Source organism: Oryctolagus cuniculus, unplaced genomic scaffold (genome assembly GCF_964237555.1).
Source record: "Oryctolagus cuniculus unplaced genomic scaffold, mOryCun1.1 SCAFFOLD_55, whole genome shotgun sequence".
Taxonomy (NCBI): domain Eukaryota; kingdom Metazoa; phylum Chordata; class Mammalia; order Lagomorpha; family Leporidae; genus Oryctolagus; species Oryctolagus cuniculus.
In genome coordinates, this window is record NW_027208214.1 from 855,431 (window position 1) to 882,545 (window position 27,115).

A 27,115-nucleotide genomic window follows, 5' to 3' on the forward strand; every position below is an offset into this window, starting at 1 on the left:
TCTCATTATTACTCATGTCTGGTTCAAAGAGAAAGCACAGTTCTTTGATATTCCTTTCTCAGTTGCATTTTTACATATTATCTAATGTTGAGCACAACATGATAATAAATACTTTCTTAGGAAAAAACAGTAAAGTCACACAGAGCAGAAATTTGCAATGCATACATCTTCATACAACTTACATACAGATGTTTATAACTCAACAATAAAACAAGCCAATAAAAAATTTTTTGAACACACTTCATAAAAGAACACATACAAATAAGAGCACATCAGGGGCCAGCATTGTGACACAGCAAGTAACGTCTTTGCCAATAATGGAGCATCTCATATGAGCACCAATTCATGACCTGGCTGCTCCACTTCCAATGCAGCTCCCTACTAATGGCTTGGGAAAAGCAGCTAAAAAGTGTCCAAGTCCTTTCACTCTGCCACCTACATGGGAATCCCAGATAAGGTTCCTGCCTCCTGGCTGCTGGCTCCTGGATCCTAGTTTTGACCTAGACCAGCCCTGGTCATTTTGGCCATCTGAGGATAGAACCAGCAGATGGAAAACTTCTCTAACTCTTGCTTTCAAATAAATAACAATAAACATCTTAAAAATAAAAACACATAAAAATGCTCACCATAATTGGTCATCAGTGAAATGCAAATTAAAACCTCAATGAGATACCTAGTCAAACTCAACAGAATGAAGTATATATTTTTAATAATTTATTTTATTAATATTAAAAGAACAGATGCCATGTAGTTAAAAACATAAAATTACAAGAATATTATCAATATTTAGACAGGGCCAAAAGCAAAGTGGAAGTTCCCTCCTCCATTCAGAGAAAAGTACTTAGTTCTTTGATGATCACTTCTTTCCACTGGGGTCTCACCCATGGAGATCCTTCATATAGGACATTTTTTGCCACAGTATTGTGTCTTTCTGTGCCTGAAATGCTCTTGTGGACTTTTCAGCCTGACCAGAATGCTTTAAGGTCTGATTCTGAAGTTTGAGTGCTACTTAAAGCAACTGTCATTCTATTAGTCTGCTGTGTGGACTGCTTCCCATGTTGGAGCACTCGCCTTTTTAATTCTATCTATGATTGTTACCAGACCCTTAATCCTATCTGTATGATCACTTTAACACTTAAGATAGTATTTTTACCTCCCAGCTTAAGGAGATTTGTGGTCTCATAGTGAGTTTTTAAACTGTACCATTATAAGTAAGTCTATGGAAAGTATGTAGAACTACTTTATAGTTACAAACTTAATACACTTCATAATTACAACTTTAGGAATATGGTGACCCTTCCTACCCACCCCTCTTCCTCCTCCCTCTCCTATTCCTATTGTTATTTTTTACTGAGATCTATTTTTTTCTGCTATTCTTTCTCTTTTTCTTTCCTTTTATTTTCTTTTTTCAATAGATTATTTATTTGGAAGGCAGAATTACAGAGAGGTAGAGGCAGGGAGAGAGATCCAGCTTTCATCTGTTGGTTCACTCCCCAAATGGCCACAATGGCCAGGGCTGGACCCATCTGAAGCCAGGAGCTTCTTCCGGGTCTCCCCCCTGGGTGCAGGGGCCCAAGGACTTGGGCCATCTTCTACTGCTTTCCCAGGCCATAGCAGAGAGCTGGATTGGAAGTAGAGCAGCCAGCGCCCATATGGGATGCTGGCACTGCAGGCGGAGGCTTTACCGAAGCCACACCGGCCCCTTCCATTCTTTTCCAAGGTCACAATCACTGAGCTGGACAGGCACTAACATGAGTTTGTATCCTGCACAGCCAAGGAACAGGATGTCCTAGGCCATCAGATAGCTACAATCAACACAAATTCCACAGCAGGTGGGGGGAGGGGCAGCGTGTGGCCCAACACGTAGACACCACTGGGGACACCCACTTCCCACACTGCAGTTCGAATTCCAGCTCCCTGCTGCTGTGCACCATGGGAGGTGGAGGACCTGAGTCCCTGCCATCCACGTGGGAGACTTGGACTGAGTTCCCCTATCCTCCTGGCTTCAGCCTGGCCCAGCCCAGGCTGTTGTGGGCTTCTGGACAGCGGAGCAGCAGCTGAGAAATTTCTCTCTCTTTTTCCCTCTCTCTCTCTCCTCCCCTCCTCTCCTCTCCTTTCTTACCTTCCTCCCTCTCCCTCTAAAATATATATATAATAATTTTGATTTTTAATTCACAAAGGCTTAGAATCCCAAATGCATAAAAGGAAAAACACTGCTATTAACCAATAAGAAAAAAAGACAAAGATTATTGTGGACAGCTCGGGTGGGCACTCAGAAGTGAAGCCATAGGAACAGCTCTGGAGTAAGCCACCACCTGGAATACCCTACCCGCATCCCATATGGGAGTGCCCAGGTGAGAGCCCCAGCTCCCTGCTAATGCATCCTGGGAGGCAGCAGGTGATGGCCCAAGTGCTTGGGCCCCTGCCTCCCACGGGGGAGACCTGCATGGAAGATCCTGACTTCAGCCTGGCCCAGATCTGGCTGTTGCAGCCATCTGGGGAGCGAACCAGAGGGTAGGATCTTCCTTTCTTTCTGTCACTGGGCCTTTCACATGAATAAGTCTTTTTTAAAAGCGAGAGCGCTACCTGACATAATCTGCAACAGTTGTTTTTGTTTTTCATGTGAAGCGTTTAAACAGAGAGGAGAACCAGAGCAAAGGCAGCAAAAGGCTCTGCTCAGCACAGACCTGCCCACAGCGATAGAAAACTGAGCCCGTGGAAACGCAGGCAGGAGAGCGCCGGGAGGCCCACCTGTCCTGGGCACACGCGTGAATGGCACGTGAAAACAGAACGGAGGGGACCCAAGCCAAGCTGCTAACCCCGGTCGCCTGCTGTAGGAGGAGGTGGGGACTGCAAGCAGGGTCAGGCTGGAGCTTAACACCCGCCCCACGTTAAGAAAAGATGTTTGTCCACGCAGCACATACCGGACAGGGGGTTACCCTGTAGAGAATTCACAGTGCCTCCCTGCCCTAGCAAACTCTCACAGACTCAGGGCCTGCGCAACCTTACCCTCAAGCTCCTGGAGGGCGTCCTTTATGGCAATCCCAGAGGCACCAACAAAGAAAGGGACCCCTGGGTCCCGCCCGGCCCCCTGGAACACTTCCGGTGGGCTCTGGCCAATAGTCAGGGAGCAGGGAATCCAGCGTGCTCCTGGGAGCAGCCAGGCTACTCCTGCAAGACGCCCGCTCCACCTCTGCCTGAATCCAGCCCTCTGGGCACGCACGCTCTCCCGAGGCACGGCCTGCGGCAGGCACCTGCCGCACGGGTTCGGTTTCCCCGAACACGGTTCGTTATGGCACTGCACCTCCCGGCCGGCCACGAGGCGACAGGCTGCGTCCCAGGAGTCCGCAAACCCTCCCACTGCGGGGTTCCCCACGCCAGCGGACCTCACGGGCACGCCTGACACAAGTCCCCAGCGTCCCCGAGTCGGGCCAGCCACCTGCAAGAGCGCCAGTGAGGTCAAAGGCAGGGGAGCTCCCCGAGGATCTCGGAGCCCCGACCGCTGTCGGTCACCCCGCAAACGCACCCCCACCGCTCCAGAGGCCCGGCTCCCACACGTGACCTCCGGAACACAGCGCTGGGACCCCCACACAGCCGCACGCCGCACGGAGAGGTCACCGCGCCGCGGCTCCGCGAGCCCGCCCCGCTGGACACTCCCCTGGGTGTCTCGCCGCCACTCCCCTGCGGCCCCAGAGACGCCCGGCCTGGCACCGGTCCGCGCCCCCCTCACGCGCTGGCCACGCTGGCACGCCCCGCCGCCGCCAGAGGAACCACGCGCGTCGCTGTGGCCGGGGCCACGCCGGCCACGCCGCCCGCCGTGGGTCGCAGGGACGCCGGGCGCGCGAGCACCAGTGGACGCAGCCGCACAGGTGGCTCCTGACCGGGCGCCCGCGTTGCCTTGAGCGCTGCCAGAAACGCCAGGGGCATGGCGACCCCCGCGGGAGGGGTGCGGGCCGCTCCAAGACCGGGACCGGGCAGAGCCGCCGGGCGGTACCTGCTGCTGGGGGATCGCCCTCCTCCTCAGCTTCCGCCTCAGCTGCAGCCCCGACTGGCCCAGATCTATTTTCAATTGACTTTATACACACAGTTTAACTCTGTGCTAAGTAAAGAGTTTGACAAATAGCATGAAAAATAAACACTGTTCCTAAGCAGTCCAGATAAGGGCTGTTCAAGTCACTGCTTCTTAAAGTGTCAATTTCACTCGAGAGAGAGCCTTTCAGGTTCTCTATTAGATATCACAGTTCAGGGAGAACATAGGGTATTTGTCCCTTTGGGACTGGCTTATTTCACTAAGTTTGATGTTTTCCAGACTCATCCATTTTGTTGTGAATGACTGGATTTCACTTTTTTTAACTGGTGTGTAGTATCCATGGCATATATATTCCATAATTTCTTTATCCAGTCTTCAGTTGATGGGCATTTGGGTTGTTTCCATGTCTTAGCTATTGAACTGCAATAAACATGGGGGTGCAGATAACTTTTTCATATGCTGATTTCATTTCTCTTTGGTAAATTCTCAGGAGTGGGATGGCTTTGTCTTATGATAGGACTATTTAGATTTCTGAGGGTTCTCCATACTGTCTTACATGCCCACCAACAGTGGATTAGGGTGCCTTTTCCCCACATCCTTGCCAGCATTTGAAGTTTGATTATTTTTGTGTGAAAGTCATTCTAACTGGAGTGAGGTAAACCTCATTGTGGTTTTGATTTGCATTTCTTTGAGGGCTAGTAATCCTGAGCATTTTTTCATGTGCTTGTTGGCTATTTGGGTTTCCTCTTTTGAAAAATCTCTGTTTAGTCCCTTGCTCATTTCTTAAATGGGTTGTCTGTTTTATTGTTGTGGAGTTTCTTGATCTCTTCATATAGTCTGGTTATTAATCCTTTATCAGTTGCATGCTTGCAAATAATTTCTCTCATTCTGTTAGTTGCCTCTTCGCTTTGCTGATTATTTGTTTTGCAGTACAGAGGCTTCTCAATTTGATAGAATCCCATTTGTCAATTTTAGCTTGGATCACCTATGCCTCTGAGATCTTTTCCATGAACTCTTTGCCTATGCTAATGTCTTGCTGGATTTCCCCAATGTTCTCAAATAATTTGATGGTTTTATGTCTTAGATTTAGGAATTTAACCAATTTTGAGTGGATTTTTGCATAAATTGTAAGGTAGGGTGTCGCTCCCCCTCTTCGTGGAGGAACCACACTAAACCCTGCGCTGTTCTTTTGTCTGCTCGGCCCTCCCTGGGTTTGCTGCTGGTTCTTCCCAGGTTGGCTGCCGTCCCTCCACCTCTGTGGAGGGGCGGGCCCCCCTGCCACTTTCCCCACTTCCACAGGGGAGCGGCACACCGCCGGCAGGCTCTCTCGGGGGCTGCTCAGATGTTCCTCAGGTGTTCCTCTTAGATGTTCCTGGTGCATGTTGTCTCTCTCCTCCTTTATAGTCCTCTTCCACCAATCCCAACTCTGCTACCCACACGCCGAGTATGCTGCTCTCCTCCAATCAGGAGCAGGATCAGCTCCTGCAGGTCATCACTCAAGTTAGCGAGAGGCAGCTGCATAGAAGCTGTTTACTCCTCTCCCAGTGCCATATTGTGGGACAGCAGATGCATAGAATAAGTCTTAATTCGAGTAACTTAGTCTAGTCCGAGTTGCTCCCCACAGTAGGGGTATTGCTTCATACTTCTGCATGTGGAAATTCAGTTTTCCCAGCACCATTTGTTGATGATACTGTCCTTCCTCCAGGGTTGATTTTAGCTCCTTTGTCAAAGATAGGTTGGTTGTAGATGTTTGGATTGATTTGTGGCATTTCTATTCTGTTCCACTGGTCTATGCATATGTTTTTGTACCAATATCAGGCTGTTTTGAAAATAACTGCCCTGTACTATGTCTTGAAATCTGTGTTGTGATGCCTCTGGCTTTGTTTTTCTTGTATAAGATTGCTTTAGCTATTTGGGGTCTCCTGTGTTTCCATATGAATGTCAGCATAATTTTTAAATGATTTGCTTATTTATTTATTTATTTATTGACAGGCAGAGTGGACAGTGAGAGAGAGAGACAGAGAGAAAGGTCTTCCCTTTGCCATTGGTTCACCATCCAATGGCTGCCGCGGCCGCTGTGCTGCGGCCAGCGCACCGCACTGATCCGATGGCAGGAGCCAGGTACTTCTCCTGGTCTCCCATGGGGTGCAGGGCCCAAGCACTTGGGCCATCCTCCACTGCACTCCCTGGCCACAGCAGAAAGCTGGCCTGGAAGAGGGGCAACCCCGACAGAATCCAGTGCCCTGACCAGGACTAGAACCCGGTGTGCCGGCGCTGCAAGGCAGAGGATTAGCATAGTGAGCCGTGGCGCCGGCCTACTTATTTATTTGAAAGAATGACAGGCAGAGGCAGAGGCAGAGGCAGAGAGAGAGAGAGAGAGAGAGAGAGGTCCTCCATCCACTGTCCCATTCCCCAGATGACTGCAATGGCCAGAGCCATGCCGATACAAAGCCAGGACTCCCAGGAGCCACCTCCAAATCTCCTATATGAGTTCAGGAGCCCAAGAGCCAGGGCCATCCTCCACTGCTTTCCCAGGCCACAGCATAGAGCTGACCAGAAGTGGAGCAGCCAGGACCCAAACCTGAGCCCACATGGTGCACCACAGCACCAGCCCCAGCATCATTTTTTCTTTATCTAAGAAGAATTTTCTTTGTTTTTATTTGATTGATATCCCATTGAACCTGTAAATTCCTTTCAGAAGTATCGACATGTTTATGATATTGATTCTTCCAATCCAGGAACATGGAAGATTTGTCTATTTTTTGTATATTCTTCTATTTTATTCTTTAATGTTTTGTAATTCTCATCATAGAGATCTTTGACATTCGTGGGGCACACTGGTTTTACATTTTCTTTATTTCTAAAGACTCATAATTAGCCAATCACTTTAAAATTCCCAAGCACTAGATTAAGACATTGTTTTATCTTAGGTTTCAGACCACCAGCTGATAACTGGATAAAGAAAATGTGATACACACACACACACACACACACAATATGGACTACTCAGCAAAAAAAAGAATGAAATTCTGTCTTATGCAGCAAAATGGTTGGAATTGGAAATCATTATGCTTAGTGAAATAAGCCAGTCCAGAAAAGACAAATATCATATATTTTCTGATATGTATCAATTAACATAGAATACCAAAAATGTACAGAAATGAAACTGACATCTTAGTATATAATTATTGTTTTTATTCCTTTTTTATACTCCTGTGGAACTTTAGTCTTTCACTTTTTACTTGTTGAATAGTAAAGTCAGTAGTGAATTTAACCTGTGATTAAAGAGTGGAATTAAATTTTGTCTTTGAAAAAATTAAAGAAAACAAAGAAGGAAGTGAATGGATGGAGGGAGGGGGAAGGAATATATGGTTATCATCAGATTTGTAGCTATGAAATACGTGAAAAATCCATTTATACTAATAAAATTTTCAAAATATTATTGAATTAAACTGCTCAGCATTTCAGTGACTTAAGAGACTGCAAATTTTCTGTATTTTTAAAGGTGTTTAAAAACTATTTATCTATATCCATTACATCTCTTTGTGATCCTATTTCTGCTTCTACTGAAATTTTCATTGATAAACACAATTATCAAAATACAATGTGTGTTGAAATTACACATTTGTCTGTTTTTCATATTATATTTGAATTTGTTACTACTACCTGAGTAAATTGTCAATAAACTAATTTATGTCAGTCTTTGCACAGAGGCTTCAGGCTACCTTAGTTTTCTTTATCAGTTTTAGGCCATCAGTTCTATAAATTAGGAAGGTGTCCAATCAAATATGTTCATAGTATCTGAGCACAATCTATGGCTGATTTCATCTCCCTCATTAGGAGGAGATTGCATTTTAGCCTTATGGACATTCATGTAAACTGAAATACAATTTCAGTGTAGAAATGTAAGATTTTGTTTGATCTTCAAAATCATTGAGCTCACTTTTCTTCAAAATATTCTAATCTAGACCAGTTCCAGCCCTGTGAACCTGTAGTCATGACAACATAAATTTTTATTGTGAGGTCATCATCAGCTCCAACATTTTATAAGCTATCCTGGAAACCTTCAGATTCACAGTGCCTCAGAGCCACCCTAGTCAAGGGTAATGATTCTCCACATGTGTGTGTGTGTGTATACACATATATATATATGGGCACATATTATCATTCTCCCTTTCATGGTGATAAACTTTTGACTCTTTTCTGGTAACTGACATGGTATTTTCTTACTTATTGTTGACTTTTTTCTGTTATTTCTCAAGTTTTGTGTATATCTAATACATATTGCTTCACCCAATTCTCTTGTGTTTGTCTTGCTATTATTGCTGCTACATTGTTGCTTACTGCTATTTCCCATCATCAGAATATAGGTTATATACTCACATGCATATTCCTTTTTAATTTTTTATGTTTTATTAATATTAGAAAATAGATTTCAGGGACTGATGTTGTGGCGCAGCGGGTTAACTTCCTGGCCTGAAGTGCTGGCATCCCATGTGGGTGCTGGTTCGAGACCCAGCTGCTCCACTTTTATCTGGCTCTCTGCTATGGCCTGGGAAAGCAGTAGAAGAGAGTGCAAGTCCTTGGGCCCCTGCACCCACATGGGAGACCCAGAGGAAGCTCCTGGCTCCTGGTTTCAGATCGGCACAACTCTGGCAGTTGTGGCCAACTGGGGAGTGAACCATCAGATGGGAGACCTCTCTATCTATCTATCTATCTATCTCTCTCTCTATCTCTCTCTCTCTGCCTCTCCTCTCTCTGTGTAACTCTGACTTTCAAATAAATAAATAAACCCTTAAAAATAGATCTAATGTATTTCATAGATACGGTTCTAAGAAGACCACCATACTTCACCCTCCCTCCCTTAATCCTCTCGCTTTCTTTTCCTTTTTTCTTTAACTTTTGCAATAAAATACTTTCAATTTACTGTATAATTACAAGTATAATGCACCACTATCATAAGGTTTAACAAGTAAAAAGTAGAAAGGTCACTTTTATTTCTATAATATGTATACATCAATGATGTGTAGTATAAGTCAATCCTAGTACATAGAACCATAGATAACCATGGTAAACTTTTATTGTGGCTTAATCAATTTCATGAAAACTTAAATTTTCAAAAATCTATGATTTTAAAAATTTTCTGGGAGTAAAATAATTTGAGACTCTTAATCCACAAGGATCTTTATATCTGCTGATCATACTATTATTTAACCTATATATTATTAAATATGCATTTTATTTATCATTGTTTTTAATGCACTTGTGTGACCTATTTTTATCATTAGTATCTGATTGTGAATGAGAAATGCTATTATTAATCCCAGGACTTATTGGGGGGCTTTATCTTTGTGACATGGACTTGATGGAAATAATCTAAAGTGTCTTTGCAACTATTTCATGTCCCCAGATTCTTAGAGTCATCTTGACCCATTCAATATTTCTTAGTTCCCAGAGGTTATATTATTTTAGTTTGGCTGAAATTCTAGAGAATTATAAATTAAACTGCCATGTAGAATGCTCAAAGTGTAGCTGTAAATATGAATATTGTTTTCTATGAAGCTCTGGGTAATTTCCAAGACCTTTGTTTTATTTCCATTCACTTTTCCCCATTATTTTCCACTTTAAAGGTAATTGAATGAACTATTTTTTAATAAATTCTCTTTTATGTGTTTATCACTTTATTATTACCCCTACAAAATAGCATTTCTACCCTCAGTAACCACAATGTAATTTATATCTAATAAGTAAAAGGTTTTTAAGCTTTACTTTGTATTTGAGTTTATTTTTTATTTATTTTTTTTTACAGGCAGGGTTAGACAGTGAGAGAGATGGGGGGAGAGACAGAAAGAAAGGTCTTCCTTTTTCCTTTGGTTCAACCCCCAAGTAACCACTAAGGTTGGTCCGCTGTGCCGATCCAAAGCCAGGAGCCAGGTGCTTCCTCCTGGTCTCCCATGCGGGTGCAGGGCCCAAGGACCTGGGCCATCCTCCACTGCACTCCCAGGCCACAGAAGAGAGTTGGACTGGAAGAGGAACAACCAGGACAGAATCCAGTGCCCCAACCAGGACTAGAACGTGGGGTGCTGGCGCTGCAGGTGGAGAATTAGTCTAGTGAGCTGTGGCACTGGCCCTGTATTTGAGTTTCTGAATATTTCCCAATTATATCATCAAATCATAGTGCATACCAGTGCTAGCACCCTGAGCATGTGACCATGTTTGTTAGCTTTTTCATTGTGCTGTCAATTCACTCCAAATTCTGGAACAAGCAATTTCTATCTTCAAAACTTCTCAGAGACATCTAGGCCAGAGTACTCTTTGTTTCAAGGATGCTTTTCACCCTTTTTGGATTTTTTATGGGATTACTTTCCTATTGATGTTGAAATTTAATAGTGCTCTTGTTCCTTTAAGATCACTCTGGAAAGGTCAAGACCTGTTCTGGATTTTAGTTTCTGCAATTTTTATATGATTTTGATTATATTTCTAGGCATTCATTGTTTCTGCCAAAATACTTTATTCACTCATGGTTATCACAACATCATTTTATTATAAAAATTACACCCATCCATTTTTGTCTTTGAATTCAAAGATATTACCTACATATAATTTCTATAATTTCATTTTCTTAGTGTATCTTGATCTAGCATCAAGAGCCCATAGACAGCTGCATTGGCTTTCTCATTGTAAGATTATTAGCCCTCTGAAAAATGTCTAAGTTGTCTTGGAATCCTTCATGTACACAGTATTTCTGAATGGTTTATCACCAAAGTATTTGTTCATGCTATGAGAATCACACATTTTTAAACTATTTTGTGGTTTTAGGGAACTCCGAATTTATCACTAGTACTGAGATTTTTGGTAGCATCAGTCAACACAAGAGAATACCGCAGATAGTATCCTGGTAACTGCCCTGATGTTTACTTGATTTAACTTTTTTAGCTTTTTGTAATTATCTAATTATTATTTAATTGTAACGGAACATTGTGTAGCAAATTGCTTTTATTGGCTCTTACTCTACCATTGCTCCTGCACTAATTACAGTAATTAGCATATAATTGTAACACATGTATTCTTTTTTTTATTGGCGCCTTTTGCTTAATTAACCACGAATGCAGACCAGGGGCCCCAGCCCCAGCCCCAGCTGGGCTGACAGCAGCCAGGCACACAGAGGGAGTGGAGTGGCCAGGGGCTGTCTGTTCCCATTGTAGACAATGTTATTAAAAGTAAACTTTAGGGCCGGCGCCACGGCTCACTAGGCTAATCCTCCGCCTAGCGGTGCCGGCACACCGGGTTCTAGTCCAGGTCGGGGCGCCGGATTCTGTCCCGGTTGCCCCTCTTCCAGGCCAGCCCTCTGCTGTGGCCAGGGAGTGCAGTGGAGGATGGCCCAGGTGCTTGGGCCCTGCACCCCCATGGGAGACCAGGAAAAGCACCTGGCTCCTGGCTCCTGCCATCGGATCAGCGCGGTGCGCCGGCCGCAGCGTGCCGGCCGCGGCGGCCATTGGAGGGTGAACCAACGGCAAAAGGAAGACCTTTCTCTCTGTCTCTCTCTCTCACTGTCCACTCTGCCTGTCAAAAAAATAATAAATAAATAAAATTAAAAAAAAAAAGTAAACTTTAGAATAACACCTTTTCATTCATCTTGGGAGGGAGGAGTGGAAGGGTATTATTTCGATAGGTCCATTTCTTAAAAAAAGGAAAAAAACAGGGAACCACAGGACACACGGATGTGATGTGCATATACACACATTTGGAAAGACAGTATGTACAGCTGACTTAGGTCTCAGGGATGGAGAGGGGCATGCAGACAACTGCTGGAGACATGCGCCCACTGCCGGATCCTGCTGCCCCTCTCCAGTGAGACCACACCTACCCATCCAGCACCAACAAAGCCTCATTTCTCTCTGACCCTAAAACTCTTGCCACCAAGGAGACAGAAGCCCCCACCTCCACCCTGGAGCTGGTGCCCCAGGCGGGCTGGGCTGGGCTCTCTGCCATCCATGCCTCCCAGGGAGCTCAGGGTACATCACTCCTTTTGTAGGGGTCCCCCACCCATGCCAGACTCTGGCCCACCGGCCTGCTGAGGGCACAGAAGCAGTCAACACTCCTGCAGCTAAGAGGAGGGGCAGATGGGACCCACAGGTTCCCAGTGCCCGCTGCCCCTGGCAGGTGTCCAGCATGGGCTGCCCTGCCTCAGCCTGCAGCAGGCACAGTCACAGTCCCCCTGGCAGCAGGGATCTTGGTCTCTTGCTTCAAAGGGGTCCAAAGAAGAAAACTCCAGCCGAGGATGGAGGCTGCCCCCCTGCTTGTCTGTCCAGCTTAGAAAAACTTCTCCAGAGAAGAAACCTGGGAGGAGACAGGCTCAGAGACAAGACTCGCTTTTGTCTTATTTTGTTTTGTTTTGTTTGCAAGGTGTGTGTGGTTGTCTCGTGTGTTTCTGTGTCTGCTGTGTCAGGCAGGAGTTCTTGTCAGAGGCACTTCCAGAAGCCTTGTGGACACAGTTCCCCAGGGTGGGGTCTACAAGGCCCAGGTGAGCATGAGGAGGGGGAGCGCGGTCAAGGCATCTGATGGCCTGGCTCGGCTGAAGCCTGAGTTGGGTTTAATCACCTTGCTGCTTCCTGGGATGATGTCTGTCATCAGCTCCGTGAAGCACAGGCTCAACTCTGGAGCTGTAGACCTTCAGCCCCTGCTCCTGGACAGAAGGGCAGGTGGTCATGGCACTCGTGCCCAGGCCAGTGCTGTCACCCAGGTCATCCGGCAGAGAAGGCATCTTCTCCACCCGAGGGCCTACGTGGCCAGGAAAGAGGGGCCCTTTGGGGACATGCTCACATCTGTGCCATTGCTGAAGGCCTGGATGGCATTCCAGAGGTGCAGGTTCTCAGTGAAGTCCCTCAGGAACCTCTCACAGTCCTCCTTTGTGTTCCCCCGCTGCGGCAGCTGCACCACACCAGTGGGGCTGGAGTCCATGTAGTGGGGTGTCATGTCTTAGCCAACCATGCCCGCGTAGGAGCCCAGACATACTTGTTAACTGTCCCCTGGGCAGCAGGTGAGTGTCCGGTAGCAGGCTCGACAGTTGGTGTGGAAGTTGGCCAGCCTGGACTGGCACAGGTGGTCGGTGCGGCTCAGGGCACGCAGGTCCAGGCAGGTAGGCGCTCCTTGTCCTCGTAGGAGCAGCTGGGCAGCATGGTCTGGTGGCGGCGCTCGCGCACGCCTGGTCTCGGCAGGAGCAGAGGAGCATGTGGTAGGTGTACTTGCTGGGCATGCAGTTGAAGAACAGGCACAGGGCCTTGTGGCACTGGCAACAGCTGCAGAGCTCCGTGTGCGAGCTCCTGGGTTGAGGATGGAGATGTAGGAGGAGCGCAGCTTCTTGCAGTTGCCATTCAGGTTGCTGGCCTGGTTGCTCTTGGCACTGACCGCCGGGTCTGCCCCTGTCCCTGAGAAGAGGAGGCAAGCCTGAAGACGTCTGAGAGGTGGGAGGTGACTGGCTGGCAGGGAGAGGCCTCCTAAAACTCCTCCCCCTCGGTCAGCCTCGGGTGGAGGCTCAGGTAGATCTGCAGGCACTGCAGCTCCTTCATGCCCCACTTGCAGCGGCCGTCTCACAGTGGGCTCTCCTGCAGCGCCTCCGGGGCCGCCTGGCACTCCTTGTGGGCCAGCCCGGGGTTGCGGTCGCGGCCCGCCAGGCACTGCCACAGTGTGCGGTAGCTGGAGCTGCAGTCGGATTCCGCTCCGCACAGCTCAGTCGCCTGGACACAGTCACCAGGGCACCAGCGGTGGAGCTCGGGCCCTGCAGGGAGGAAGGGCTGGCCGAAGAGCGGAGGGTCTTGGCTAAGAAGAGGCAGAAGGCATTTGCCAAGATCACGTTAAATAAATCCCACAGGTTTTTTGTTTTTTGGGTTTTTTTTTTTTTTTGGCTTTCTCCCTGGTGCCTGGGCGGGAAACTCACTGGCTCCCCCCCACCCGTCCTGCTGGGGCGCAAACCCACCCACCCGAGCCTCTGCACCCTCCTCCTCCTCCCGGTCCCCACCCCGCCCCATGGCAGCAGCTGCCTTTATTTTGTTCTATTTTGTTTTAATTTACTGTTATCACTTGTGTGAATCATCAGTATCCTAGGGACAGCCAATTACAACAATATGATATCATCAACAAAATGACAATTTCTATTTTGTTAACAATTTTAAGTACCCAGTTTTTAAAATCTTGTCCAGTATATTCATTTTCACATTCCAGGTGGTATATTTTTAAATCTTACTTTAGTTCTGATAACCCACAAATTATCATATTGTTATATCATATTGCAGCCACCTGGGGAGTGAATCACTAGATGGAAGGTGTCTCTCTCTCTCTCTCTGCCTCTGCTTCTCTGTACCTCTGCCTTTCAAATAAATTAATAATTCTTAAAAAATTAAAGATCAAGACTTCTTAAAATCATCAGCTAACATGTTTTTTAAAAGATATATGTATTTATTTGAAAGGTAGATTTACAGAGAGAGGGAGAGAGGGAGAGAGGGAAAGAGGGAGAAAGGGAGAGGGAGAGAGATCTTCCATCTGCAGATATTGACTCCCCAGATATCTGCAACTGCCAGGATTAACCCAGGCTGAAGCCACAGCCAGGAGCTCCCTCCAGGTCTCCTACATGGATGGCAAGGCCCAGGCACTTAGGTCATCTTCTGCTGTTTCCCCAGGCCATTAGCAGGGAACTGGATCAGAACTCAAGCAGCTGGGACTTGAACTGGCACCTATATAGGATGCCAGCATCATAGGCAGTGGCATTGCCTACTCTGTCATGATAACCTTATTACTAACAATATGTTAAGAAAACCTTGTTGCTTCTATAGAGGGGACTAAGTTTTAGTTTTATGTCAGTGTACTTCTGATACTAAAGCTTAAGTTTTGAAAGACATAAATCATTTTTATTTAACTTCTGTCAACAAATCTCTCAAAAGATTTAGTTTTTTTTTTACAAACTCTTAATATTTTTAATTTGTAGGATAATTATGATTGTTAGTCAAAATATATCTCTTTTATTCTATAGCTTTACATATCAAAAACACATTTTTATGTTTAATTTTTAAAAATATTTTTAAAATTACCTACCTAATTTTCTATTTTATATTTTTACATTTAATTTGAAACATTCCCTTAAAAATATCTAAGAGTTGGGGCCAGTGCTGTGGCGCTGTGGCACTGTGGGTTAATGCCCTGGCCATATGGGTGCCAGTTCAAGACCCTGCTGCTTCACTTCCAATCCAGCTCTCTGCTTTGGCATGGGAAAGCAGTGGAGGCTGGCCTATGTCCTTGGGCCCCTGCACCCATGTGGGAGACCAGGAATAAGCTTCTGGCTCCAGGCTTAGGATTGGCACAGCTCTGGCTGTTGTGGCCATTTGGGGAGTGAATCATTGGATGGAAGACCTCACTCTCTCTCTGTCTCTTCTCTCTCTGTGTAACTCTGACTTTAAAATAAATAAATAAATCTTTAAAAAAAAATAAAAACAAGAGCAAAAGTTTTTAATAAAAGTACATATAGCTGTTTCATTCTATTTTATATATTTTTCTTTTTCCTTTTAAATTTTTTTTGTTTTTTAAATTTATTTTTGATTTTACTTTTTTCCTTTTCCTGCTTGTTCTTACATATAGAAATTTTGGCCGGCGCCGCAGCTCACTAGGCTAATCCTCCACCTTGCGGCGCCAGCACACTGGGTTCTAGTCCTGGTCAGGGCACCGGATTCTGTCCTGGTTGCCCCTCTTCCAGGCCAGCTCTCTGCTGTGGCCAGGGAGTACAGTGGAGTATGGCCCAAGCCCTTGGGCCCTGCACCCCATGGGAGACCAGGATAAGTACCTGGCTCCTGCCATCGGATCAGCACGGTGCACTGGCCGCAGCACGCCGGCCGCGGCAGCCATTGGAGGGTGAACCAACGGCAAAAGGAAGACCTTTCTCTCTGTCTCTCTCTCTCACTGTCCACTCTGCCTGTCAAAAAATAAATTAAAAAAATTAAAAAATAGAAATTTTGCTCTTAGTTATTTTGAAGTAGTCTTGAATTGTCATATATGAATACTTTTCATAAATTTTTAAAATTTATATAAAAGGAACAAATTTCATGTATCTCTTATGTACAGTTTTTTTAAAAATAATGATATTTCCAAATTATCCTTGTAACCTCTTTTGCTCCTACCCTCCCTCTTCTTTCTTTCTTTGTCTTTGAGTTTCTGCAATGACATACTTCCAATTTACTTTATAATCAAAAGCTGACCCTTCCACTAAATAAAGAATTCAACAAGTAGTAACTAGAAAAAGCACTGTTTCTCAGGTGTATACATAAGGAATATAAACAATCATCAAATCCAAAAATGTAAATTTCATTAATATATGTTACATTTTTATGCTGTATATTTACAAAAATCTAGGAAATCATATAACATTTGGCGTATTTCACTAAGCCTAATAGTCTCAATTTGAATCCATTTTTGTTGTGAAAGAAAGGATTTCATTCCTTTTTATGGCTCAGTAGTGTTTCATCACGTATGTATGCTACAATTTCTTTATCTAGTCCTAAGTTGATGGATATTTTGGTTGATTTCATATTTTAGCTATTATGAATTGAGCTGCTATAAAAATGGGGCTACAGATAACTCCTTCACATGCTGTATACTAATAATTTATACAAGCATACTTTTAACAGATCCAAAAATACTGTTATTATAGATTTAAGAAGCCAAGCCACTAAATTGATATCAAAATATTTATCATATTTACATTCACCTAGTTCACATTTAACAATTATATTTAGTTATGAAAACTGAAACAGCAGGCAAGCATAGTCTAGTTAAACTGTAATCCCTGAAACACAGAATGCTATTTTATTTTGACACGATGTTAGGTTACATTTATACTTTTAGGATCTTAAACATTTAACTGACATAAATATGATCCTGATTGGCAGGAAAACACAGGCACAAATACATGTTAATAAACAAAGACATATTTATTTTATTGGAGCTATTTATCAAAAAGTTATAGAAGTCCCTTGAACTAAAAAGTATATAGCATAAGTTAATAGTTCTAGATTGAGTGCTTAATACCCATAAGCCAATTAAAATATAACTCTTAAGTGACTTTTAATAAGTAGACACGAAATACAACATGTGTACAATTTTACACATATATCACAGGAAAAATATCAAGCAGTTTTCTAACAGGTATAAAAAAAACCTTTTCCTTTCTTTCCTTAATAACATTGACCAATTAGTATTTTTTCTTGCTTTTAGTTCCTTTAATTAAACAGTTTTTGTGGATAACATAAGAAGTAGTTTTAACTATCACAACATCTCAGCTGGAACATGCAGAAGAAAAAATACAATTTGAACATTTATGTCTCAAAACAACTCTAATCCCAGCAAATGTGTGTTGAACATTTTCTCACACAATGAAAGCTACCTGAATTTCAGAGGCATTAATTGATACCCCAATAAAGAGATGCTTTCTAAGGCATTACTCTTACGAGTCTTCTTCCTCACTGGCAGCTGCACCAGGGGCTTTCGTGGGAAGCTCCAACTGGCTTTAGGGGAACAAGGGAGTCATGGACCTCATTCTTTGGAATCTAATACATACATAAGGCCATGCAGTATTTCCAATTTTGTTCTCATAGATTAATAATTATAGGCTGCCCAAATCAGCTGGGATAGGGCTCAGAAGGCTTTTGGATGGAATTTGAGTTTCCATATTTTACCAAAGATTAATTCTCAATGTACTCACCCAAGGCAAATCCTCCTTGCTGAGGGACTGGCACTAGAATCTTAGATTCTTGTCTCACACCAACCGGAACTGGAACAAATGACCAGCATGAGGTCCAACTTGCAGGAAGCCTAAATAAATGGCAGAGAAATAGGGTTCCCAGTGTCCAACGAGTTCAACTTACCCAGTCTTGGAGCCCTGGGACTTTGTCCCAACAAAATACTCAGAGGCAACCACTGTCACAGTAAAGACAGAAGGGAAGGCATCCACAGAAACGGACTCCGCAGCTTCGGGGATAGCCCTGAAACCCCAGCCATGACGTCAGCTCACCGAGAGCCGCCTGCAGGACACAAGCAGTGCTCAGCTTCTCCACTCACACGTGAGGCCCAGACCCCCACGCTGGCTGCCACCCGTTACCAGTCAAAACACTGCCCGGATGCTCACCCCTGAGCAGCCAGTTCACCAGCGATGAGAGCTGTCGCAGGGAGACGCAGCATTCTCCGAGGAAAAGCAGACCCCTGGGATCCCAAACAGGCCCTGTCCAAGAATCCTGGCTCCTTCGAGAAACCTGTTTCCCTTCTCTGACTCTCATCTCTGGTGTGCGGCCTGTCTGGAGGCCAGCAGCCTGGACCTACTCTTGACCCCTATAAACACTGTGGCATTTGGATACGAGATGCAGACGTGTCAACCATTCACGTAACTGCCAAGCCAACTGTCCACTCTACTGCTAGCTTTTAGGCACAGGGTTCCCCCAGCCTCGAGCTGAAATCATTCCCTCAGTCAGGGCGAGTGTGGACACCTGAGAAGTCCGCGTGAGCTGACCCCAAATCCACACCCTGGTGTGGACCCCAAGGTGGACACAGCAGCAGCTGCGCCCGCCGCCCCCAGCCCAGCCCAGCTCTCCGGCCTTGCACCGAGGAGCAGACCCCGGCCGCGGGAAGCCAAGGAGCATCTGGGGTCGGCCTTGGGGCGCCATCTTCTCACTCCAGTGCCGCAGAGCCGATGACGGCACCAGGCTCCAGGGAGCAGCTGCCGGTCATGGACTGAGGGTGGCCTCTCTGCGGTCTGCAGCGACGCTCAGTGTCAGGCGACGTCTCGCTGGGCCCACGAGAGCCCTGGCGGCAAAGGGCGGGTCAGCTCGGGCCGCAGCCAATCCCTGCGAAGAGAAAAACTCGGGCACTGTGACGCGTGGCGGAGCAGGGGCAGTGCGCCAGCCCTCGAGGAGTGTGTGAGCGCACATGCGCAGAGTGGAGCCGCGGCCCCAGTTGTGCGCATGCGCCTCATACTCTGCGTGGGCACGGTGGGGCTAGGACTGGCACCTCGGGCAACGTGGACCCAGTGCACTGTCTCCCAGTCGCTCCCGGCGCGTTGTCGGCCAAGCAGGTGTATGTGCGTCAATATCTTCTCTGCTCTCTGGCCTGCGTGCCCGCCGACAGGAAGAACAGAAGCATTCCGACATGAACACAGGAAAACAGTTCAGGTGTTCAGATTGTAGCAAGCAGGTTTCCGTGAGACTCGAGTAGTTTTCCATTGTAGCTGAAGTTTGTCCGATTCTAGGCTTTGACGTCTTATTTTTTTTTTTTTTTTTTTTAGTTTGTTGTCTTTCCCACGTTGACTAGTTATGCCTGCTACATGACATGCATGGGTAATAAGAATTTCCTTATTCAATAAGGACTTTTAGTATTATCAAAAGTGCTGATGTGTACACAAATTTATAATTAGCTATTTTTGATTTGTAAAGAACTTAAATTTAATCATATTTATTAAAATTTTACATTTTACTTAAATTTTATATTTTAGACAGGAATAAATATAAAGAGCTGTCCAAACAGATTGAGAAACAGGAGAGAATGAGTGAATAGAAAGATTGTGGGAAAACATATCCTGTTGATTGCTGGGGTGGTGCTGAGGTGCGTTGGGTTAAATCTCCACCTGTGATGCTGGTATGGATACAGGTTCGAGTCCTCTCGGCTCCATGTCTGATCCAGCTCCCTGTAATGTACCTGAGAAAGCAGCAGAATTTGGCCCATGTGATTGGGCTCCTGTCACCCACAAAGGAGACCTGGATGGAGTTCCTGGCTCCTGGCTTCAGCTGGGCTCAGCCCTGGTTTTTGTGCCCATTTGGGTAATGAACCACAGGACTGGAAGATCTCTCTCAGTCTCCCTTCTCTGTTATCTTTCCTTGTAAGTAAATAAATAATGTCGTTACAGAAAAATGACATCTGATTGGTGTTTTCATTTGTACTCTAGCTCCTGCCACAATTTTATCCTTAGGGTTACTACAGGGTTCAATGTAAATGGTCCACTCATGACCTTGACTGACTTGCCAATCCTTGGCCTCTTCTCTCCCCCAGGGAGATTTCTCTTCCCTTGATTTGAGTCATCCACAGTCATTCCCTGGGCCCTGTGATCCGGAGCTCTCACACTTCTGAGACCACTTAATTGAAATCTGTTATGTGTACTGAGTACTTGTCATCTGAATTGGCTTCCCTGATAGTCCACTCTGTTCTAAGACCTTATCAGGATCTTCACTGTGGATCTTCTTATCCCCTCTACCTGTATCACTTCTCTAGCTCTGCATTTCCTTTTTATCCATTTTATATTCCTTGGCATCTTTTACAAATTTCTGTCTACCTAGGATTTTGGTTCTTTCGTCATTCCTATCTTCCCATTCTAGAACCAAAATGTCTCCCTAATGTTCCTGGAGAGCATGTGTGAGCATATAACCTGAAAGAGAAGTAGAAGCAGCCAAATGAAAGCTTTGCAGGTCTCTGGCTTAATTTAACAATAACACATGATGAAAAAGTTCTGTAGATTATTGTTAAATATCAGTGTAAGTACCCACATATTCAGTAGATATGAGGTAAGAAGGTATGTCAGAAAGTTTTTGGAAAAATAAAATCTAAATGTTTACTTTGGTACAAAAATTTTAAATCCGTGACTATGAATGGTCTTCAAAAACTTCAAGGGAAGCCGGCATCGCAGCTCACTAGGCTAATCCTACGCCTTGCGGTGCCAGAACACCGGGTTCTAGTCCTGGTCAGGGTGCTGGATTCTGTCCCGGTTGCCCCTCTTCCAGGCCAGCTCTCTGCTGTGCCCAGGGAGTACAGTGGAGGATGGCCCAAGCCCTTGGGCCCTGCACCCCATGGGAGACCAGGAGAAGTACCTGGCTCCTGCCATCAGATCAGTGCAGTGTGCCGGCCACAGTGTGCTGGCCGCAGCGGCCATTGGAGGGTGAACCAATGGCAAAGGAAGACCTTTCTCTCTCTCTCTCTCTCTCTCTCAATGTCCACTCTGCCTGTCAAAAAATAAAAAAATAAATAAAAAAAGTTCAAGGAAAGTGTGTATTAGGAGGGGACTGGCACTGTGGTGCAGTGGGTTAAGGCCCCTGCCTGAAGTGCTGGCATCGCATATGGGCACTGTTTCAAGACCCAGCTGCTCCACTTCTGATCCAACTCTCTGCTATGACCTGGGAAAGCAGTAGAAGTTGGCCCAAGTGCTTGGGCCCCTGAACTCGCGTGGGATACCCAGAAGAAGCTCCTGGCCCCTGACTTTTGATTGGCTCAGCTGCAGTCATTGCAGCCATTTGGGGAGTGAACCAGCAGATGGAAGAACTCTCTCTCTGACTCTGCCTTTCTCCATACTCTGTCCTTCAAATAAATAAAAATAAATCCTAAAAAAATTTGTATATTAGGAGAAACCATACATGGATTTCAAAATTTTTGGCTGCAAAATTAATGTTTTAATAAACATTTTATTATGTGATGTTAACTCTACACATAATCAACATTTAATGTGTTAAAATCCATTTTTGTTTTTATTTATTTGAAATGTAAAGTCAGATCTAGTCTCTTATTCACTTGATGAATGCCTACAACAGCTAGGGCTCAAGCATGCCAAAGCCAGAAGCCAATACATGGATGGCTAGAACACAAGTACTTGACCTTCATCTCTCTACTGCCTCCCAGGATGTGCATTAGTGAGAAGAATGATTGGAATTGTGGCAGGACTCAATCCCAGGCATCTGATATGGGATGTGGTTTTCCTAAGAGGCGGCTTAGCCTTTACACCATAATACTTGCCCCTTTATTCAATTTATCCATAGACTTTTTGATGTACCCTCTTATGACATATGAGAGTGACCATGATGAAAAATACAATATTGGATTGACTTAAGATGAAATAGAAGCAATTAATCCCTGGAATTTGTTGTCAACTTTTCAGGGTTGTGGGTTGACATTCTTGCCTGAGTGAAAAGCCTAGGCTAGGTAGTTTCTTAGGCGGTTCTCACTCTGCAATTATTGGTGCTTGGACATTGTCACATTAGAATCTGTACCTAGTAAGAGTAAAAGGAATATACAGAATATCTGATTCATGTTTTGCTTGGTCTCTGAAGATATTTTAAAGCAGTTTCATGTTGTACAGGATATTTCTGGTTAGCCTTTTTATTCAAACTACTATGAATTAAGTAAAACATACTTACCAAGAAGGGTTTTTCTTTGAATAAATTGATTCTTTTAAGGTTTTACCCTTTCTCCAGGTTTGAAATTATTAGACTTTCAGCAGAGCACAGGAGGATGAACCTGGAAGTGAATGGGGAGCAGAAAACAGTACACACATCATTTCTATGATGATAAAGCATCCTCAAATGTGTTTGGTGGATTCAGTTGTTGTATTGATGCTGATTAATTATGAGTGCCATTTCAAGTCCCATCTGTGACACTTGTGATCCAGCTCCTTGCTAATGTGCTTGGGAAGGCAGTAGAAGATGGTCCACATATTTGGGACACTGCCACCCACATGGGAGACCAGCATGGATTTCTCAGCTCATGTATTTGGCCTGGCAAAGCCCCAGCTGTTGTGGACATTTGGAGAGTGAACCAGTGGATCAAAGATTTTCTCTCTGTCCCTCCCCCCACCTCTATCTGTGCCTCTCAAAAATTAAGTAAGTCTTTAAAAGTGAATAGAAGGAAGCAAGAGCAAGCATTTGGCCTAGAGTTTAGGCTTTCCATGTCTCACATCAGAGTTCTCATAGCTAATACCAAATTCTGCCTCCCAGTTATGGCTTACTGCTAGAGAAGAACTGGGGGGTTGGTGAAATAATGACTCAAGCCGTGAGCTTCCTGCCACCTATCGGAGACTTGGATTGAGTTCTGGGTACTTGGGTTTGACCTGGTCAAGTCTTGGCCAGTGCTGATAGTTTGGGTGTGAACCAGTGGATGGGAGTGCTCCCCTCCCCATTTCTCTCTCTGAGCTCTCTGTGTCTCTGCCTCCCCCACGGTAATGACATAGAATTCTCCTTCAGTAGTGTGAGACTGGGTTTTTCTTTAAATATCCAATGAGACAAAATCTGTACGTTCTTACTTGAAAAGAAAATGTCAATAATGAAACATAATTAGAGGGTACTAACAATGAAGCATAGCAGGTAACACCACTGATCACAGGGCTGGACTCCATATGGATGCCAGTTGGAGTCCCAGCTACTCTGTTTCCAGTCCAACTCCCTGCTAATGCACCTGGAAAAGCAACAAAGAATGGCGCAAGTTCTTGGGCCCCTGAAAGCACATGGAAGACCCAAAGAAGGTCTTGGCTCCAAATTTGTTTCTGATTGTTTAAGTGATCTGACAATTTTCTGTATTTCATTTCTGGCATATCCTCGATCACTTCTCCTTCAGCTTCTATTATTTAAGATTTGTAGTGTCGGCCGGCGCCATGGCTCAATAGGCTAATCCTCCGCCTGTGGTGCCAGCACACCAGGTTCTAGTCCCGGTCGGGGCACCGGATTCTGTCCCAGTTGCCCCTCTTCCAGGCCAACTCTGCTGTGGCCCAGGAGTGCAGTGGAGGATGGCCCAAGTCCTTGGGCCGTGCAGCTGCATGGGAGACCAGGAGAGGCACCTGGCTCCTGGCTTCGGATCAGCATGGTGTGCCAGCTGCAGTGCACCAGCTGCAGCGGCCATTGGAGGGTGAACCAATGGTAAAAGGAAGACCTTTCTCCCTGTCTCTCTCTCTCTCACTGTCCACTCTGCCAGTAAAAAAAATAAATTAAAAATAAATTAAAAAATAAGATTTGTAGTGTCTTTGGGGGTGGCGGCTCATAGTGTTTTCGTTATTCTTATTACTATTTTTCCTTTGTTTTTGGGCATTTCTGGAAGCTTTTCTCTTTAATATGTGTCTTGGTGCTTGTGGTGAGGTTTCCCTCTGCTATCAGCTGCTATGTGTCTGTGCATTGCAATTGGAAGCCCGCAGTCCCAATTCCAAGAGTCCTGCTGACCTTTCCATCATGAAGGGGGTGGGTGCAAGAGCTTGGTGCACTAAGCCCTGGCTACTGGGGCCGGACTCTCTTTTCACTGGTGCATAAAATGAGCTCGAAATTTCAATATTTGGGATTTCTCCTTGTTATACAGCTTGCATGGTGGAATTTACTCTGAAATGTTGTGATCCTTGTTCCCAGGTGGTAGGTTTTGTAGAGTGGCCCCCAAAATTGATAGGCATTGCACAGAAGGCAAACACATTAGGCCCCTGCTTACATTCAAAGATATAAACAGACAATATGGCTTGCTCTAGCCAGCTGCAAGGCTGGTGAGGGGAGGAGGGAGTCAAAGATGGACAGGGGTGTGCTCAACCTCTCTGCTTGTTCCCCTATTCTTCCCGCTTGGAAATTCAAATGCAGCTCATCAGGCTCCCCCACCCACTGCTGTTGCCATTGATTTCTCAACAATGTTGCAGTGGATTCATTTCTGAGAGGAGCAGCATGGTGGGGGCAAGAGGAGTGGAGTCACCACACAGACCCCGGGAGTCGGAAGAAAGCAGGCTTGAGGTGAGCAGCCCGCAGACTCATTTATTACAGTTGGAACTACATCTTATATAGCCAAGACCAGCCAATCCAGTCAACGGGCAGTCTATGCCCCAACCAATCACAGCCTGTCGCCAGGCAGGCTCCGTTGCCAGGTGGGTTTCAAAGCTGTTCCTGAGTAACTGACACTCGCTTGCCAGTGGCCACCTTGGCATGGCCTTCTCATTTCGCCACACACTGCTATCTGCAGTTCAGAGGACTCGTGACCTCATGTCTCACCTGGTCTGCCAGGGTGGGGGGTGGCATCAGTCTCCCCATTTGACTTTTTAAATAAAAGATTTATTTATTTATTTATTTGAAAGAGTTACACTAAGAGAAGAGAGGCAGAGAGAGAGGTCTTCCATCTGCTGGTTCACTCCCCCAGTTGGCCACAATGGCTGGAGCTGTACCGATCCAAAGCCAGGAGCCAGGAGCTTCTTCCAGGTCTCCCACATGGGTGCAGGTACCCAAGGACTTGGGGCATCTTCCACTGCTTTCCCAGGCCATCGCAGAGAGCTGGATTGGAAGTGGAGCAGCCAGGTCTCAAACTGGCACCCATATGGGATGCTGGTGCTTCAGGCCAGGGTGATAACCTGCTGTGCCACAGCACTGGCCCCTTTCATTTGACTTTTCTACCACACCTCCACTGCACCTCTGCAATGTGCCTTTCTTTTTTGCTCCCTCAGCATGGACCTTCCCAGTCTCTGTTGGATTCCTGGGCTTCTCTGTGCTAAATTCTCATGGCTATGTCACCAGCTTGTATCCCCTTTCCTTATTACCTATTTTGCCCTATGTGACTCAGAACATCCTGTTGCTGTACCGCCATCTTGGCCCCCTTCATGTTGAGATGCAATTCTCTGTGATCTTCTGGGCTGTGTCATGATGAGAAACTGCTCTTACAGCTTCAAGGAAGTGTGGGTCCTGAAAGCTGAATGGGCATCATTGTCAAGTATAAACAGGCTGCATAGAAGAGGTGGGTCCCCAGTCATGTCTGTGCCTATGGTCACATGTCCTGTAATCCTTCACAAAATGAAAATGGAGGGGCTTCCCTGCCACTCTTGTCTGTAAGGGTACCTCACTGGTCATCCAGATCCCCCTCTTGGCTGCAAATTTACAAAGGAGCATTGCAGGTAAAGCCTGAAGAAGAGGCAAACATGATCCAAACTGTGGATCTTGATCATGTCATGAGGGGTCATTTTCAGAAACATCTCCCTTGAGTCAACACTGCTTCCCAGATTTTGGAACTTGTCCCCAGATGCAATTACAGTATTGACCATGGTCAGCATTAAGCCAAAGTCATGTGACTGATAAATCAACTCAGGGCTGCCAGGGACAGTATTAGATGTGGGGCAGACACTCAAATACTCAGAACTGATGCTTCTGCTTCTGCATTTGGGGAAGGTGCAGTCTGAGGTCCCTGCAATGTTCTTGGTGTTGCCTGCTTTGGTCAGCAGCATTTTACAGAGAGTGACCACATGCTTAGTGCCATTACTGTCCAGCAAGTCACTGGTTTTCAGGGTCAGGTTAAATAATTCTTGACAAAGGACCTAAGTATCAGCCAAGGTTGTGACCTCAGTGTCTAAGAAACTACCCAGTGACTCATAGAGCCATTCACAGCAGAGCAAATGTGCAACCAAAAGCGACCTGTCCCTAGATCAATACTGAAGAAGTAGACCCTGTTGAGCAGGAATAAGGTCTTTAGTGTTTTCTCTCATTTCTACTTGGACAAGAGAGAAAGAGGGGGATGTGGGCTAGCGCTGTAGCATAGCAGGTAAAGCCACCACTTGCAGTGCCAGCATCCCAGATGGGTGCCGGTTTGAATCCCAACTGCTCCATTTCAGAAACAGCTTTCTGCTGTGGCCTGGTAAAGCAGGGGAGGATGGCCCAACTGCTTGGGTCCCTGCACCCACGTGAGAGACCTTGAAGAAGCTCCTGGCTCCTGGCTTCACATCAGCACAGTTCTGGCCATTGCAGTCAATTGGGGAGTGAACAAGCAGATGGGAGATTTCTCTCTCTCTCTCTCTCTCTGCCTCTCCTTCTCACTGTGTAACTCTGACTTTCAAATAAATTAATAAATCTTTAAAAACAAAAAAGAAAGGCAGGGATGGGGAAAATGGCCATAGAGCACCAGATATGGCAGAAGGCTGGGAATTCTCTGAATTTGTCTTAGCAGGACATCTTGAAACAAGGATGAAGAGGTGTTTCAAACCATGCAGTGGGCTTGACCTCATGTTTGATGGGCTGACTGGACACAGGAAAAGAAGGTTCAGTGTGACTAGAGTAACCATCACTTCTTCCAGGCCAGACAAGGGTTAGATGGGGGAATAGAGGTATTGCATGCAGTCTGTGAATAGGAGAGACAGGTGGAAAAGGGGAAACCTTTTTAGGGTTGTGGCAATGCCATCCTAGATGGTACCAGGGTGCACACTCCCAACAGTGACCAATTCTTGGTTCTAACCCCCACATCAGTTTCAAGGTCAGATCCTATGGGTGGTTACTGTGAGTACAGAGCTCACTCACCCAGAAGCAG

At 45.6% G+C, this 27,115-nt stretch overlaps 2 pseudogenes; both read right to left on the minus strand.

Moving 5' to 3' along the window:
- LOC127488995 (protein LYRIC pseudogene) overlaps positions 1-27,115 on the minus strand; it is a 103,917-nt pseudogene that overhangs the window by 29,649 nt on the left and 47,153 nt on the right.
- On the minus strand, positions 3,826-18,250 carry LOC138847938 (GDNF family receptor alpha-2 pseudogene; annotated as a pseudogene).